Below are 16011 nucleotides of genomic sequence, written 5' to 3' on the forward strand. Positions count from 1 at the left end.
TAAACCCGTCACAGATAACATTTCAAGTTAGTTTTGCAGCTCTAATGAGGCTAATGTAACATTTCTAAACCAAAGTGTCCTCCATTATCTAGATTTGTTATTTGTCATCCTCTTATAGAAAATGAATTTATGTACTAAAGAAGGGTGATATCCTTGTTCTCTAGATTTATGCTTATGGGTGGTTCTAGGGAGTGGCCAATGCTTCTCTGTGGAAGGGAGTTATGCCCATCACCCTGAAAGAGATAACAGCCCCTTCGACATAGTTGTTACCTGGATTCAGAGGTTTTGGAAGGCGAACGAGAGTGTGGTGGCCGGTGAGTTGCAGGTATGTCTGCAGGAAGCAAACCGTCTAGATTCATTCTAGTATGGTTTCAGACCTGGTTTTGGAACTAAAACAGTCTTGGTTGCCCTGACTGATTACTTTTATTGAGAGACAGAAAGGGGGAATGTAACTCTCTCAGTGGCCTTTGACATCACTGACCATGGTGCCCTTCTGGGAGTTGCGAATTGGAGGTATTATTCTTTACTTACTTACTTGACTGCATTTGTAGGCCATTTTTTTCTCTAAGGAGCTGAAGGTGGTGTAGATGGTTCTTCCCCTCCTCATGTAAACCCCACAACAGCCCTGTGAGGTAGGTTAGGCTGAGAGGCAACGACAGGCCCAAGGCCATCCCATGAGCTTCTTGGTTGAGTGGAGATTTGGTCTGCCAAGTCCACACTCTAACCGCTACACTACTGTGACTCTGTACTAAAGTAGTTCCTCTCCGACCTTTAAGGTTGCTACCAGAAAGTAGTACTAGAAGATTGTTGCTTGGTTCCATGGCTCTTGGTCTGTGGGGTCCCACAGGGTCTATTCTGTCTCCTGTGCTATTTAACATCTATATGAAACCATTCGGAGATGTCAACTGCAGATGTGGTGTCATCAGTATGTTGAAGACAAGTAGCTCTGTCTCTCCACTCCATCAACTTCAGGAGAGGCTGTAAAAGTGATGGACAGGTGTCTGGAGGCAGTGACAGACTGAATAGGGGTTAATAAACTGAGGCTGAATCCTGATAAGATGAAAGTGCTGTGGGTGGTGGTTCTCATGTCAAGGAATTAGGTATATGTCCTGTTCTGGGAGGGGTTATGTGCCCCCCAGCTCTGGTAAGATCAGGTTCATAGTCTCCTAGATTCCAACTTGTCACTGGAGTCTCAGATCGCTTCAGTGGATAGGAGTGTTTATGTCCAGGTTAGAGGGCACTAGTTTGCATAATATTTGTATGCACAAATCTGCTGTCCCAGTGCTGTTGATGGGCAACTTTAAGGCTCTCCCTTCTTATGGTTCTTTATCTTGAAATTTGGACAGGATCAACCCTTTCAAATAGGCTTTCAAACAGAGGATTGCCCTCTGAAAGCCCTTCACACAGAGGACTGTCCTCCATCAATTAACATACATGCCACCTGCCTTTTCCTCTGGGACAAACACTGTTTTCTTCTCCTTAACCCTTTAGGTCCATTAGGGATGACATATTGAGATTTGCTAAAAACCATAAATAAAACTCAGTGGCGCAAAGGAACAAGCATATATTCCACAACATATTGTACTAATGGATCACAACAGTTTGTCACTTTAGAAAACTACTTCAGTCTGATTCCTTGGCAATGTTTTCTTTATTGCTCTCCACCGTGGAGAGACTTATGGGTTTGTTGCTTTATGTGAGCTGTTTCAGGGATTTTTAAAAAATACCCGCAAGTAGTTCTTCTATGGTTTGTGTAAATAAATCAAGCTTTGCAGAAACAACCAAGGTCACAATTCAACTTGTTTTATGTGTTGTTTAGGGACACAAGACTCTCAAATTGCTTGCTAAAAAAATGGAGGAAGATGAAATAGAGCAAACTTGCATCCTTGGGGGGGGGGGGAGCTTATTCCTCGTCGTTTCTGATTCAGAATTGGTGTATTAAATTGGAATTGGGATGGAATAGGCTAGGATAGGATAATTGCCATTTATTTATGTATTTTGATTAAAGAACTACACAGAATGTCCCTATCTGAAACACCTACACCCTCCCAGCTTCTTATTGTTCTACCAGCTGTAAAATTAAATACTGTATAATATATCTCATTTCCTGAGAGGGGTCTACATTTATTTATTCCTTCAATTGTTGTTGTTTAAAAAAACTGACCTTCATCATTTCAGATTCTAAATTACATCCACTATAGGCTGGCATAATGCTTGTTGGTATGTGTATGCATGCGTGTGCGCGCACACGGCTTGTTGCTGGATTGGGATCCCTCCTGTCATCCTAATATTACCTCCTACCCTTTTTCTTGTTAAGTATAATTGTTTAATGCACACTGAAATGGAAAATAAATATACAATGTTCCTATACTGTACTGTGAAGCATGACTGGAAATTTCCATGAAGAGTCTACCAGGTTAATCATTAAAAGGATTGTATCATTGCGGCTCAGTGACAAGGTGTTTAGCCCACAGTCATATGAAAAAGTCTATGCATATGCTAATCTGTAGGGTGCTCTCTTTATGCCAAGCTGCTGAAGAGAATGGCTGTGTGAATGTCTGCCTCTAGAAAAGAGCCCGAGGCTAATAGAGGCTGCAATGGAGAAGAGTCTGACTAATGTCACAGGCAGGTACATCAATATGCCCGTTAAATCTAACCAGTTGAGATTCTGAAATTCTGTCAAAAGCAGTGGTGGCTGGTTATCATTGGGCAAGGACAAAGAGACCAATTGTTGGTGGTGCCAGAGCCGATGACAGGAAGAGCCCCCATTATGTAAGGGAGGACAAAAAAAAAAAAAGATAGAAAGAGACCACTTGAAAACCATAAGAAAGCACAAAGCACCTTGTCCTCTCCCTTCCTTTCCTGGCTGTTTTAAGGATTCTCAAGCTTCAAAGAAAACATTCAAATACCTTCCAAGAGCCAAGCCCAGTCCTTTCGGCAGCTGACTGAGTGAAACGCATTAGCATATGCCGGTCCAGGAGCGCCTCTTGATTAATGCCAATTGTCCAAAGTATAGATGAATCAGTAGACCCCACTGGGGAACGTTGCCAGGATTTGTGCCTCATTTGTGCTTTCCCCTGCCTGTACCTCCTCGCAGCCCATGGAGGGGCTATGGGGAGAGACCGCCATTGACTTGTGACATGACTGGGAACCCCTCAGGTTTGATTTTTAGATTAGGATGCAATATATGTGTAACCAAAGATATTTTGCCTTATACTGGGACAAGTATAAAAAATTATGCAACTAAGTGAATCTAACTTTATTAGTTTTAAGTTGTTAGGAGTTAAGTTCTAGAAGTAAAGCTTTTGAACCATATTTTTGTACCAGAGAGTTTTTATTTCAATACAAGAATCAGTTTTTTATTCATCTAACAGCTTCCATATGCACAATATTAATGGCCTCAATATTTATTAAGGTAGGGATGGGGTAACTTATACCTGTTTTACAGGGTGACTTCTTGCTGCCTTTCTTTAACCGAGCCATCTTGAGTAATAGCCCTATCTTGTAACACACCCTATACCCGTGGGTCTCAGGGCAGATCACAAGTTACAATATATAAAGTACAAAATACATATTAAATATAATTACCATATTTTTCTGTGTATAAGATGCCCCCGTGTATAAGACGACCCCTATTTTTTGAGCACAAAATTAAGAAATAAAAAATTGCAACATTCCGTGTATCAAGCTTTGAATCTTATTGCATTCTGCCCCCTGCCCCCAATTTTCCTTCATTTTCTGTACTCAAAAAAGGACTAGGATGTGGTGACCTTCTGGGAAAGATACATTAGCAAAAGAAAAGCAGCTACTCTGATACAAGATGGCTGTGCTTTTCTTGCATTTATAACTGCAAAATAATGGAGCATATTTTAAAGGTCACCATTCTAGGTTTCTGATGAATCATTACAGATGTTCCCTCACTCCCAGCAATGAAAGGGTGGTTCCTAAAAGACAACAACATTCGTTTTTAACAGAGGAGAAGGAGAAAGAACTTACTTCACTCGGATCATTTTAGGTGAATAGGTTTGGGAACCTTTTGTCCAAATTCTTATCTTTCATCTCAGCACAGACAGCTGATGTCACTTAGCTAATCCTTTGTATTCTGAAGATAGCATCTGGACTACAGTGTCATTATTGATATATATTTTGATGCCGGTGCTCTGAGAAAGCAACAATGATGAAAGAGCATGCCAGATACTGAAGGAGACTCTAAAAAGCCACAGGCAGGTACATCAATATGCCCGTTAAATCTAACTAGCCGAGATCCTGAAATTCTGTCAAAAGCAGTGGTGGCTGGTTATCATTGGGCAAGGACAAAGGGACCAGTTATAGGTGGTGCCAGAGCCAATGACAGGACAAGCCCCCTTGACTAGTTGTAAGTAAAAGGCAGAAAGACGGGGACTGACTGAGGACACACAGGTTAGCAGGGCAGTGCCCCATTTTCCCAAATGGACCACAGGCACAATATGTATTTGAAAAAGGAAAGATCTTCAGGATCTTAATCCTCACATGCAATCCAAGAAGGCGGGTCTGAAATCCACTCCATGCTCAGTCTTCCCAAAATATTCTTCACTGAAGAAAACAAAGGTGATCTGCTCCTGCTTTCTTGCAGTGGAGAATGCAACAGGAGTGTGTGCGGAAACTAGCCCGCTATACAAAGGTCAAATTTGCAGTCATTGCCTCCGGCTCTGCCTACCAGTGCATGTAGTCCCCATGAATGAGGCTCTTGGGCTGAGAAGGATTCCCCACCCCTGCTACAGACCACCTGGAAAAATATGCTCAGTCAACTCAGTATGAAAGTCATGGGCAGGAATCAAAACATAGCGGAGTTGCAACCTGGGAAGGTTGGTTGCTGATCTGGGATATCACCACCATCACCACCATCACCACCAAGAAAAATGTGGTCTGTTCCCATTATATTTTTCTAGAAGAAGAGGTGCCAGAACGCCCCATGAATGCCTCCCTCATTAGAATGGCAATGGCGTCCACCTGAGAGGTGCTGGAACTTAGTTCCAGCAAGTTCCAGATGAAAAAAGCCCTGATCTGGTCTATTATTACAGCAGCTAGGAGTGCCCTGGAACAAGAATAATCCCCCCTGGAGCTTTATTGAAACCTGATGGATTTTCTGTCGTACATCAAGGCTCGCAATAAGAGATGAATCGAAGCGTCTGATGCAACATCAATAGTATGTCTGTTTTGGGGACCAGCCGTTGTGTTGAATCCTGATAAAAAAAAGTTCTGCAGTTATGGGGGAAGATGAAGCATTTGCCAAAACACACACACACACACAACACGGCGGCTCCTTGGAAATATGCAAAGTTCTAATTGGGCAGAAGATACCGTCACATACTGGTGTTATATAATTTCGGTTTCTCTCTTCCTATAAAATCGATTGTCCTGGAAGCTGTGTTGCATGCTGACAAATGGGAGCACTTTGTCACAAGCAATTATGCCACGCTACATTAAACTGCCATATAATCTATGACATTATGGGACTCGGAGTGTGCTCAACATTTCTCAGCCAGGAGAAGTACGCTCAGCTCCATTAAGTATTTGCTTAAATAGGAACTGTGCGAAAAGTTTTCGTTTGTCTGTTTTGCTTTGTTTTGGTTTTTTGGTCGGAAAGAAACATATATTACAACCACACGTGGGCACATGCAGCAGTTGCGCACATTCTGGGGTGGAGCTGTGCCGCTCCCTTTCCCGACTTCTCTGTTTCCCCCATTTGTTAATTTAATTAATTGTGTCTTATCTGAGTTAGGCATCCTGAAGCTGGGGCTGTGGGAGGCTGGCAAAACATTTGAAGGGGATTTCAGGTTAATGATAAAGGGCTGCATGGCTTGGGGAAGGGAAATAACGAATTTATCGTAGATCAAATGGAGTGTTGTTGTTGTTTGTACTGTTACATTTAAGTTTTCAAAAACAAACCCCGACTTTAACCCTTAAATCACAACACTGTTTTATGTCTTGCCTTGCCTCAAGTTATATATGTTTGTTTTTCTGAGTATATATTCCTTTTTTCTCAACAGACCCTTATTTGTGTGTGGTTTATTCAAAGCGCTTGGCAGTTCCCCTAGTTCACCTCGTGGTAGAGGTATAGTTTGAGCAATGGAATGATAAGGGCTTCCAGAGACAAGCTCACAGTAATAATTCTAGCTTTCTAGTCTTGCCTGTGAGCCTTAAATTGCCATCCCAAAATGGCCCTGAATGTGACATGGAGGTAGAGTCCTGCCCGGTGTAATTTTCTGGTGAGACACAGAGCTGTGAAGTGAGTGGTAAGAGAATATGGTGATTTTTTTCTCTCCATATTTTATAAATACTGAAGTGCATCAGCAGAGAGCTAGAAGGCAAAGATAAATTTTTTACTAGCAAAGATATAGATATTTGAAGGGTGGCTATAAATAAGCAATGAAAAGCCACTTTTGAAGTAGAATTATGCTGTCTTAACATTGCTAGAATTCGTAAGTGCTTAAAAAAGTCCAAGACCCTGACACATCATGCCTTTAAAGCACTGACATCCCAAGAATCCTAGCGACTGTAGTTTGTTAAAGGTGCAGGGAAGTGTAGCTCTGTGCCCAGGTTTCGTTGTGGGGGAGAAATGTGCTTCAACTCAACAAATCAACCAACCCAGGCTCCTGGTTTTAAAAATATAAATACCTTTGCATCAAATACCAGTATCAAATCACAACACACACCCTCCCGGGCTGTGGCCCTCCTCTCTAAAGTAAAAGGACCCCTGACCGTTAAGTCCAGTCGTAAACGACTGTGGGGTTGCGTGCTCATTTCGCTCTATAGGCCGAGGGAGCCGGCGTTTGTCCACAGACAGCTTCCAGGTCATGTGGCCAGCATGACTAAGCCGCTTCTGGCGAACTAGAGCAGCGCACGGAAACACCGTTTATCTTCCCGCCGGAGCGGTACCTATTTATCTACTTGCACTCTGACATGCTTTCGAACTGCTAGGTTGGCAGGAGCTGGGACCGAGCAACAGGAAAATCCCCGTTGCAGGGATTCAAACCGCCAGCCTTCTGATCAGCAAGCCCTAGGCTATGTGGTTTAGACCACAGCATCACCCGCGTCCCTTACACACACACACACACACACACACACACATTGAAACTCTATTTACAACTGAGAAGAAAAACAATAGTAGTGGGGATGACAGATTCAATGCTGCACACTAAAAGTGAGGTGGAAACATAATCTGAGCATTCAACAATTCTCAGTACCCAGTGAGTTATTTGACAACCTGGCAGCAAGAAGAGTCAAAAGCTGTCACATTTACACACACTTCATGCTAACAGAATGTCTTGCTCTCAGTGAAACCTTTTTGTTGTTGTATTGCACCCATGCCACTATAAACATTTACAAGATGAGATGAGCTATTAGCATGACAGACTGCGGTGTGTGTGCCTGGCGAAGATGTTCAGGGGAATCTCTGAGCCACTGTGTGGAAATGAAAATAACAAACAAGTGCCCTGGGTGGGAGGGCCAAGGGGCAGCAGCCCCAAGAAAAGGCCATACTTGTGGGGTGGGGTGGCACACTAAGTAAAAAGAGGTGCTGGTACTCTGTACCCTTGCATACCACCTGAAAAAAAGCATTGCATATGATACATATCTTACTGAAAATAACATACATAAATGCATCATATTAGGAAACACCACTTTGCAAAAATGTGTATATTAGGGAAAATTGCATAGAAATCCAAACAGTGCAAGCTTCTCAGCTTGTCAGACAGAACAATCGCCCCTCTCCTCCTTCGTGAATTGTTCTGTTGGTTCTCCATGCCAAATATCTAAGCCAATTTTCTTTGGGGGAGAAGGAAAGTCCCATTATGCTAGTGGAAATCCTTTCTACGGGAATCCTGGTCTTTGCAAGCAGATGAGAAATCTTATCTGTATGAAATGACTTTGTTGTTAAAAAGCGTGGCACTTACTCTAACAACTTCATGGTTATTACCTGCACTTATTTTTCTAGTGGGGGGGGGAGCACTGATCCTGTACATACTTTACCCTAACACATGCATTTTGTGCACTTTCTTGACTCAAGAATTGCACTGAAAAATTCAGAGAAGTTTGAAATTTTGAAGGATGGCTGCATTTCGGTTTGCATACAGTTTCCGGAAGTGTGAATTAAGTCCACCTTTAAATGCAAACTGAACCAAATTTCTCTCCCATCTGTCACAGACCCACTTCCCTCCCTCCCTCCCTCCCTCCTGTCTACTGTTTTTCTTATATGGAACTTAAGGCAATATACGTAGGCTTTCCAGGCAATTCCCCATCCAGACAAAAACCCAGACCTGATGAGCTTCAGCAAGATGAAAGCCATGTGTAAGAATATAAGAAGACCCCTGCTGGATCAGACCCAAAGATGATGCACTGCAGCATTCTGGTCTCACTGTGGCCAACTGGTTGCCTTCAAATCATGCCCTGGGACTGAGGTCCCTCTAGATTAATTCCTTTTCTCAGCCAATATTCCACTCACAGGCTACACCCTGCAGCTCCAGGACCAAGGGAACTGCTTTGGTAGTATGATAGATATCCAAATTAAAACTTGAGTCTGAAGATATTTGTTTTGGTTTGTACACCCTGCTTCCGCCACAGGTATCACATAATTATCTGTGTATTATGTTGTTGGCATCCGTCTGTCTCAAGAGACAAAGGAGCGTGCCTCCAGGGGTGAAGTGAAACTGCAGGAGAAACAGAGCACCTGCTGTGGCTGCAGAGACCAGTAAATTGTAAAGGCTGCCTCCCACATTGATTTTGCTGTGTTGGCAGCACCATAGTAACCTCTCTGGGGCACAGGCCTGGGCAGTGTGTATGGAGGTCCTGGGCTGCCCAGAGACAAGATCCCCCCCTCTCGGCCTCACTGATGTGGTCCAAAAGAAAACAGAGCAATACATTGGGAACCAGCTTAGCTGCAGGAGTTGCCAGAAGAAGGCATACAAGGCACCATCAAACTGTTTTAGGTAATGAGTAGAATAAAGAGCAAATAAAGTTATGTTAGTGGAAACCAGCAAAACAAGTCCTGCTAGCGCAAGGAGGCTTTCTCACCACTTCTCCTCTTGTGCCCTCTCACCTATCCCAAGTTGGCTCAAGGCTGGGGTTGTGATGACCCCCAAACAAGTGTGCAGCGGGGAGGAGAAGGGAGGCTGTTCTGTCTGGCAGACAGAACTGCTTTCGCTTACAGGAGAAAGGCTTTTGCGCGATGCTGAATTCTACCCAAAGTGTATTACGAAATTCTATACGTTTGTGTGTTGCATTTATACGCAGTCATACCTTGGAAGTCGAACGGGATCCATTTCAGAAGTCCGTTCGACTTCCAAAAAGTTCAACTTCCAAGGCACAGATTCCAAGAGCACCCTGCAGCCAATCGGAAGCCGCGGAAGCCGTGCCCGATGTTCTGTTTCCGAAAATCATTCAAAAACTGGAACAATCACTTTTGGTTTTTGAAATGTTCGAGTTTACAGGCATTCAGCTTCCTAGGTTCCACTGCACGTACATTTGTGTGCCACTCCAGTTCTGTGGGTCCACATGTCGTATACTGCCAGTTTTTTACAACACAATGGGTGCAGCAAACTCTGCTTGGGAACACCAGCTGTAAGCATTCGCACATTCTATTCCACTGGAGCTTTGAAGCAAAGCTAATATATCCTCTAGCTCTAACTGCCAAAGCACTTTCTGTTCTTTTTACATTGTCTGAGAAAACTGCAGTTTCTTCCAGTGTCTGCAACTGGCTCGGAAAACGCAGCCAGGCATTTCTGCAGCAGCTGTTCCTCACACCTGTTTTGCGGCACTTTAAAAAAACACCAAAAAAACAGCCACCCAAAAGTGCTTCTTTAAAATTGATCATGCTCCTATCTATAAATTACTCTTTTCTTATAGTTCTAAAGTGCCCCATTCATAGCAATTTGTCTTAAGTTCTCATTGCATACAGTATTTCATTTGTCACTATATTTGTCACTTTTTCTTTTTTAATGCTAGTTCTGTCATGAATTCTGCTCATAATTATCCAGAGCAGATCCCAATGTATATTTCGCAGAGTAAAAACATAAACCACGTTGTAGGATTCCCCTCAAAATAGACCAGAGGCCATTAGTTACATCCAGCAGAGGTTACATCCAACATCAAAAAAACGAAGATCATGGCCACTGGGCCCATCACCTCCTGGCAAATAGAAGGGGAAGAAATGGAGGCAGTGAGAGATTTTACTTTCTTGGGCTCCATGATCACTGCAGATGGTGACAGCAGTCAGGAAATTAAAAGACGCTTGCTCCTTGGGAGAAAGGCGATGGCAAACCTAGACAGCACCTTAAAAAGCAGAGACATCACCTTGCCAACAAAGGTCCATATAGTTAAAGCCATGGTTTTCCCAGTAGTGATGTATGGAAGTGAGAGCTGGACCATAAAGAAGGCTGATCGCCGAAGAATTGATGCTTTTGAATTATGGTGCTGGAGGAGACTCTTGAGAGTCCCATGGACTGCTAGAAGATCAAACACATCCATTCTGAAGGAAATCAGCCCTGAGTGCTCACTGGAAGGACACATCGTGAAGCTGAGGCTCCAATACTTTGGCCACCTCATGAGAAGAGAAGACTCCCCGGAAAAGACCCTGATGTTGGGAAAGATGGAGGGCACAAGGAGAAGGGGATGACAGAGGACGAGATGGTTGGACAGTGTTCTCGAAGCTACAAACATGAGTCTGACCAAACTGCGGGAGGCAGTGGAAGACAGGAGTGCCTGGCGTACTCTGATCCATGGGGTCACAAAGAGTCGGACGTGACTAAACGACTAAACAACAACAACAAAATATGTAATATGATGAAATCCAGATTGGAGGGTATCAAGGAAGTCTTCTAGCAATGTAAATACACCAGGGAATAAGAAGAAAAAATTCTTCTTTTATTTCGTGTGTTTTTATTGTTGTTTTTATGTTGTGTCAAATGTAATGTTTTTCTTTTATGTTTTTGTCTATGTGTTATAAGAGAAAACTAATTAATTTTTTGGGGGGGAAAAGGAATACTCCTTAAGAAATCCAGTTGCAGCAAAAAAAACTTAGTACTTAAACTTACAGTAAGACTAAAACCTTAGCACTTAAACATGCTATGTACAGAACACCACACCAGAAGGAAAGAGAGACAGAAAGTGAAACTCAGGCTCCTTCTGGCCTGTTCTTATAGTCAGCGTGACATTGAGTGAAAGAGATAACAGAATCAATTTAAACCAGCTGTTCAGTTTCTACGAAAGAATAACGAAAACAACAGGAACCTTCTGCTTGTTTCTAGGCAGAATAGAAACTTGCTTGTCAGCTGGAAACTTCAAGCTTGCACCAGCTTGTATCACACAGAGAAGCTTCCAGAACCTTCTTTAACTGATTAGAATAGGAAATATCTCTACACTTCTGATCAATACCTTCGGCATCAAAAAATGCAAACTGGCAAGTTTTCCATGCTGGTAACTTTGTCAATCTACAACTGGTGTTTTAAATTTCAAGGGCTTTACTGTCACTACTGAATATGTTAGTCATGCGTTTTAGGGGGAAAAGGTGCCTGATTTCTGTTTTCTCTTTGTAGAAGTTCCTTTTAATTCTTGGGTTTTGGATTGCTTGCATATTATTTATTCTAACCAAATTTATTAGCTGCTATTCAAAAGACAATGTCTTTCCTTTCTTTACATACTGTATCTTATTTTAAAAGGTGTCTAAATGTTTACAATGAAAGAATATATCCTCCTCTTATGTGGTTTGCATTATAGGACAGATACCAACAGAGGTCTATTTCTTATAATTCCTCTCTTATAAGTCTTCTCTACCTCAGCAGATGTCTTAACCCCACCCCACCCAGCCCTCTGGATTCTCTCACCGGCTTGTAAGTCCTTTTCCTTCAAAACTGCTTTAGGCCTTCTATTCTAAAGCACAGCTGCGAAACCTCAACTATGCATGCAGTAAGAGAAGGAAAGAGGGAGGGAACACACGTGTGTGTGTTGTTTTTGCTAATAGATGCATTTCAGTGCATACTCCACCCTAGTACTAATGCACATTTGCACACATTACATGTCTGGAGAATTACATTGCAAAATTCAGAGACGTGTGAATTTTGAAGGATGGCTATGCATATTATTTGCTTTGCGTGTTATTTCAGAAAGCACCAAATTGGTAAGTTGCCTTAAGATATGAACTGAGTCAAAAAAATTCTCCCCTGTCCTAGTTAGGGGTGGAGCCAGAGAAGACCCTGGTCAATAGCCAAGCCTGGTGGTGAGATTATTAGTAAAAAAATAACTCCAAAATTTTGTTGGGCCATTTCTAGAATATACTGACTTTTCAGACCCCTAATTTGTCTACCTGCCAGAATGCAATTTTCCAGATTAGACCTCTAAAAAACCAGGCAATTAATAACCCTGTAACAAATTTTGGACCAGTACAAGTTACCATATTTGTGAATCTTTTATTTGCTTTCACCACAGAGCTACAGCAAAAGTGTTTAAGGCAGTTTCCTGCTACGCTCCATGTTGGTTTCTGCACTCCCAACATCAAGTACAAACTCACGCTCTGCCATTAGCCACATTTCTTTGAGAATTCAGCCAATTAGTTGTAATTTGGATATTTGAAATGTACAGCTTGGTTCAAAGGAAGCGGTGGCTCGCCCTTCAGACATAGACACCTTTGAAGTCACCCGTCCATTTTTAAGTATTCTGTTTGCCAATTTCTCATGGCAATCTAGTCAGTGTCAACTAGCATTCCTCCAAGGATTGAGTGAGTACCATTTTAACTCATTTCCTTTAAGGATTTGCATCTGGATCAAACTACATCTGCAGATGCAAGATGGCTGCTGTTCTGTGCCTGCTTATGCTTATTAGTACCTTAAAAAACACAACATCCTTAAGGGGTACGATAGGAAATAGGTCTGAAGCAAGAAAAGATAAAGGAGCAGGCTGCGTAACAGATGGAAAGTTTGTGAACGACTGCCTAGGGTAGATTGCCCTGCCTCTTACTGAGCTGTTGTGGCATAACTGATAAAAATCACAACTTGTTTTTCAAACATGGCCCACGAGGGAGAAAACTGTTAACAATAATGGCTTTTGGAAGACAGCAGTGGTTCATCACTGGGAATAAGTGAGAGGTACCAACCGAGTATCTGACTCAGCCCAGCAAGGGGAAAAAAGTGTGTACGTTTCAAAAGGCAATATTTGTGCATTAACCCTGAATATTCAGTGGAGGAGAATTGATGTATTTACCATGGTTTCATCTACATGGGTGTTTTATTGTCTTCAGTTATCTACATCTACGATAAGGAACTTTGTTTCTTTTGAACAAAGTGGGCTGTTACAGAATGAACAGACTGTTTTCTAAAAAGCTGGATCAACAGAGCTGGATCACTGAGGTTTGCATGGTACTTTTGTAATCTCTTTTTGCAAGGACCATGACTCAGTGACAGAGCACACACTTTCCAAGCAAAAACCTGGTATCACCAACCAAAATACCAAGTAGGAGTTGATTCAAAAGAACCTCTGCCAAATACCTCAGAGAACTGACACCCATCAGAATGGATATGGGTTGGCCCTCCAAAAGTTGATGCAGTACAATGCCCATCAGTCCTAGCTGCCATGCCCCCAAACCAGAGGTGACAGACGTCCTAGTCCAACAACACTGGGAGAGCACCACATTGACTACTCGTGGAACAGGCAATGCTGGAGTAGATGAACAAATAGTGTTACTTGTTCAAAAGTCACTTCTGACCCTATGTCTCTCAGGAGAGCTTGCAAATGAAAAGCAACCATAGTGCTAGTCCTAAGACAGCAACCAGTACATACAGTGAGAAAATAGGCACTGCATCTATTTAGTAAGTGAGCATTCTCTGTGCAGAGAATACATTTATGTGAAATGTGTGTCACATCTTTGATTATGATGTATGATACAACACCACTTTGACAGTTAAATAATAAGGCAGGCTTCCCTCTCCTCCTCCTCCGAGAGGTCTCTGAGGCAATCAACATGTTTAATTTAGCAGTTAAATTAGATTGATTCCAGCAGTTGCATCCAAGATCTTTGGAAGCATGACCCTTTGCAATGATCTCTCCCTCCTCCACCTCCTCTTTGGGATCTAACATCCCTCACTGACTTATGTACCATAAAACAGGCCTCTTCCTCCCCTCCCCTCCCGCTCTAAAGCAGGAGCACAATGTGCCAGAAAAAAATTCAGTGACCCTTGTCACTTCCCTGAAAAGGACGTCAGAAGAATAATATTAACCTTTTGGCTGAGCTTGTGTTGTTCTCTTTCACTAATTGCAAACCAATACATGTGTAACTGCAACTGATGCTTCTTGTGAATTAATTGCTTTGAAGAAGGGGAAACCAGGAGAAAAATGAATCACGCATCAGAGCAAGTGTGGTCCAATCTAGCTAAGAGCCAGCGTGAGCTTTACTGTCTCTGTTCAATCACATTTAGCTGTCCCCTGAATAACATAATGTTCTGATATCAGCAGCATCTCATTCACGTATGTACGCCTTGCAGCATGGTGGACGGCCATCAAAGGTTGTGAAAGTTAGGCATCTGCCAAGGGCCCCCACATCAGCAGGAGACCCACTGCCAAAAACCCCTGTGGACCTAGTCCTCCTCTTCACCATTACAGCCTGTTGTTCACCTGCCCCTCACCATGGCTAGGACAACAGCAGTAGTGAGATGTCGAAGAAGTAGATGTTCCTTTCTGCTTCTGCATTTTTACTTGGCAAGCAAGCATTGGTGTATATCAGGAGTTGGCAAACTAAGACCCGTGAATTCAAGATTGCCTTCAGGATCCAGCCCGCAGACTGTCCATGGATCGGCGTGGGGATTCTGTTTGTTCAGGCTATGCCATTCCCCTGCCCAGTGCCATTTCATCCCCCCTCCCTCACACACACTGCGGCGGCGCATCCTCCCTCCCTCATCCTAGCTTCTCCCCGCCCTGTCTAGAGGAGGAAGGGGGCTGGGCTGAGCTGGCTGAGTGCCATTTTAAGCAGCCCCTCTCTGCAGCCAGCCCTTAAGTGCCACTCATCTTCCCTCCGCCGCCACCCTGGTGCTCCTGTGGGCCAGAGAGCTCAGTAGACGAGCTCGCTCTGCCTACCCACAAGAAGAAGTAGCGGTGGTACTGGTGGTGGTGGTAGCCCCAGGGAAGGTAAGCACAGCGGCTGGGGCTGGGGAGGAGGACTACTTGCCCCTCTCGCCTCTTCTTTCAGTACCTCCCCGGTGCCACTTCTCTAGCCTGCCACAAGGTCTGAGGGACAATGGACCGGCCCCTCTGCTAAAAAAATTTGCCGGCCCCTGGTGTATATGCTGGACATTTTGTTTTTTTTTAATGGATCTTCTGCCACACTGTACTTTAATTTTATATTTGGGGATCTGAGCAACTCTGTACAAAATGAAACTCTGTGTTCCTCCATTCATTATAATGGGGCATCTAAACACATCTATAACTTTGTCCTCCGTTGGCCAAAGTGGGGGAGTCACAGGACCCCCCCCCAAGAGTGGCACTAACAGTAACTGTAAGACATCTTCAAACCCAGATATTCCAATTGCTGGGATGGAAGTCTTCATGTCAGTTGCTTGTGTTGCTTGGCCTTCTCGGTAGTGGCGCCCGCCCTGTGGAATGCACTCCCATCAGATGTCAAGGAAATAAACAACTACCTGACTTTTAGAAAACTTTTGAAGGCAGCCCTGTTTAGGGAAGTTTTTAATGTGTGATGTCATATCATGTTTTTAATATTCTATTGTGAGCTGCCCAGAGTGGCTGGGGAAACCCAGCCAGATGGGTGGGGTACAAATAATAAATTCTTATTATTATTATTATTTCTGGCAACACCACCCCAACACTTCCAAGAGATGGCAAGCTAGGCAGGAGTTTCAAGACCGCTGATAGGATGTCTGGTTAGCTGTACATGAGTCTACTCAGGAGGAGGGGAAAGCTTATGTAAATACCACCTAGATCAGGGCCTATCTGAGATCCAGTAATGAGTGGACCCTCCAGTTCTTATATCTGTTT

The sequence above is a fragment of the Podarcis raffonei genome, chromosome 1 (assembly GCF_027172205.1).
Source record: "Podarcis raffonei isolate rPodRaf1 chromosome 1, rPodRaf1.pri, whole genome shotgun sequence".
NCBI classification, from domain to species: Eukaryota; Metazoa; Chordata; class Lepidosauria; order Squamata; family Lacertidae; genus Podarcis; species Podarcis raffonei.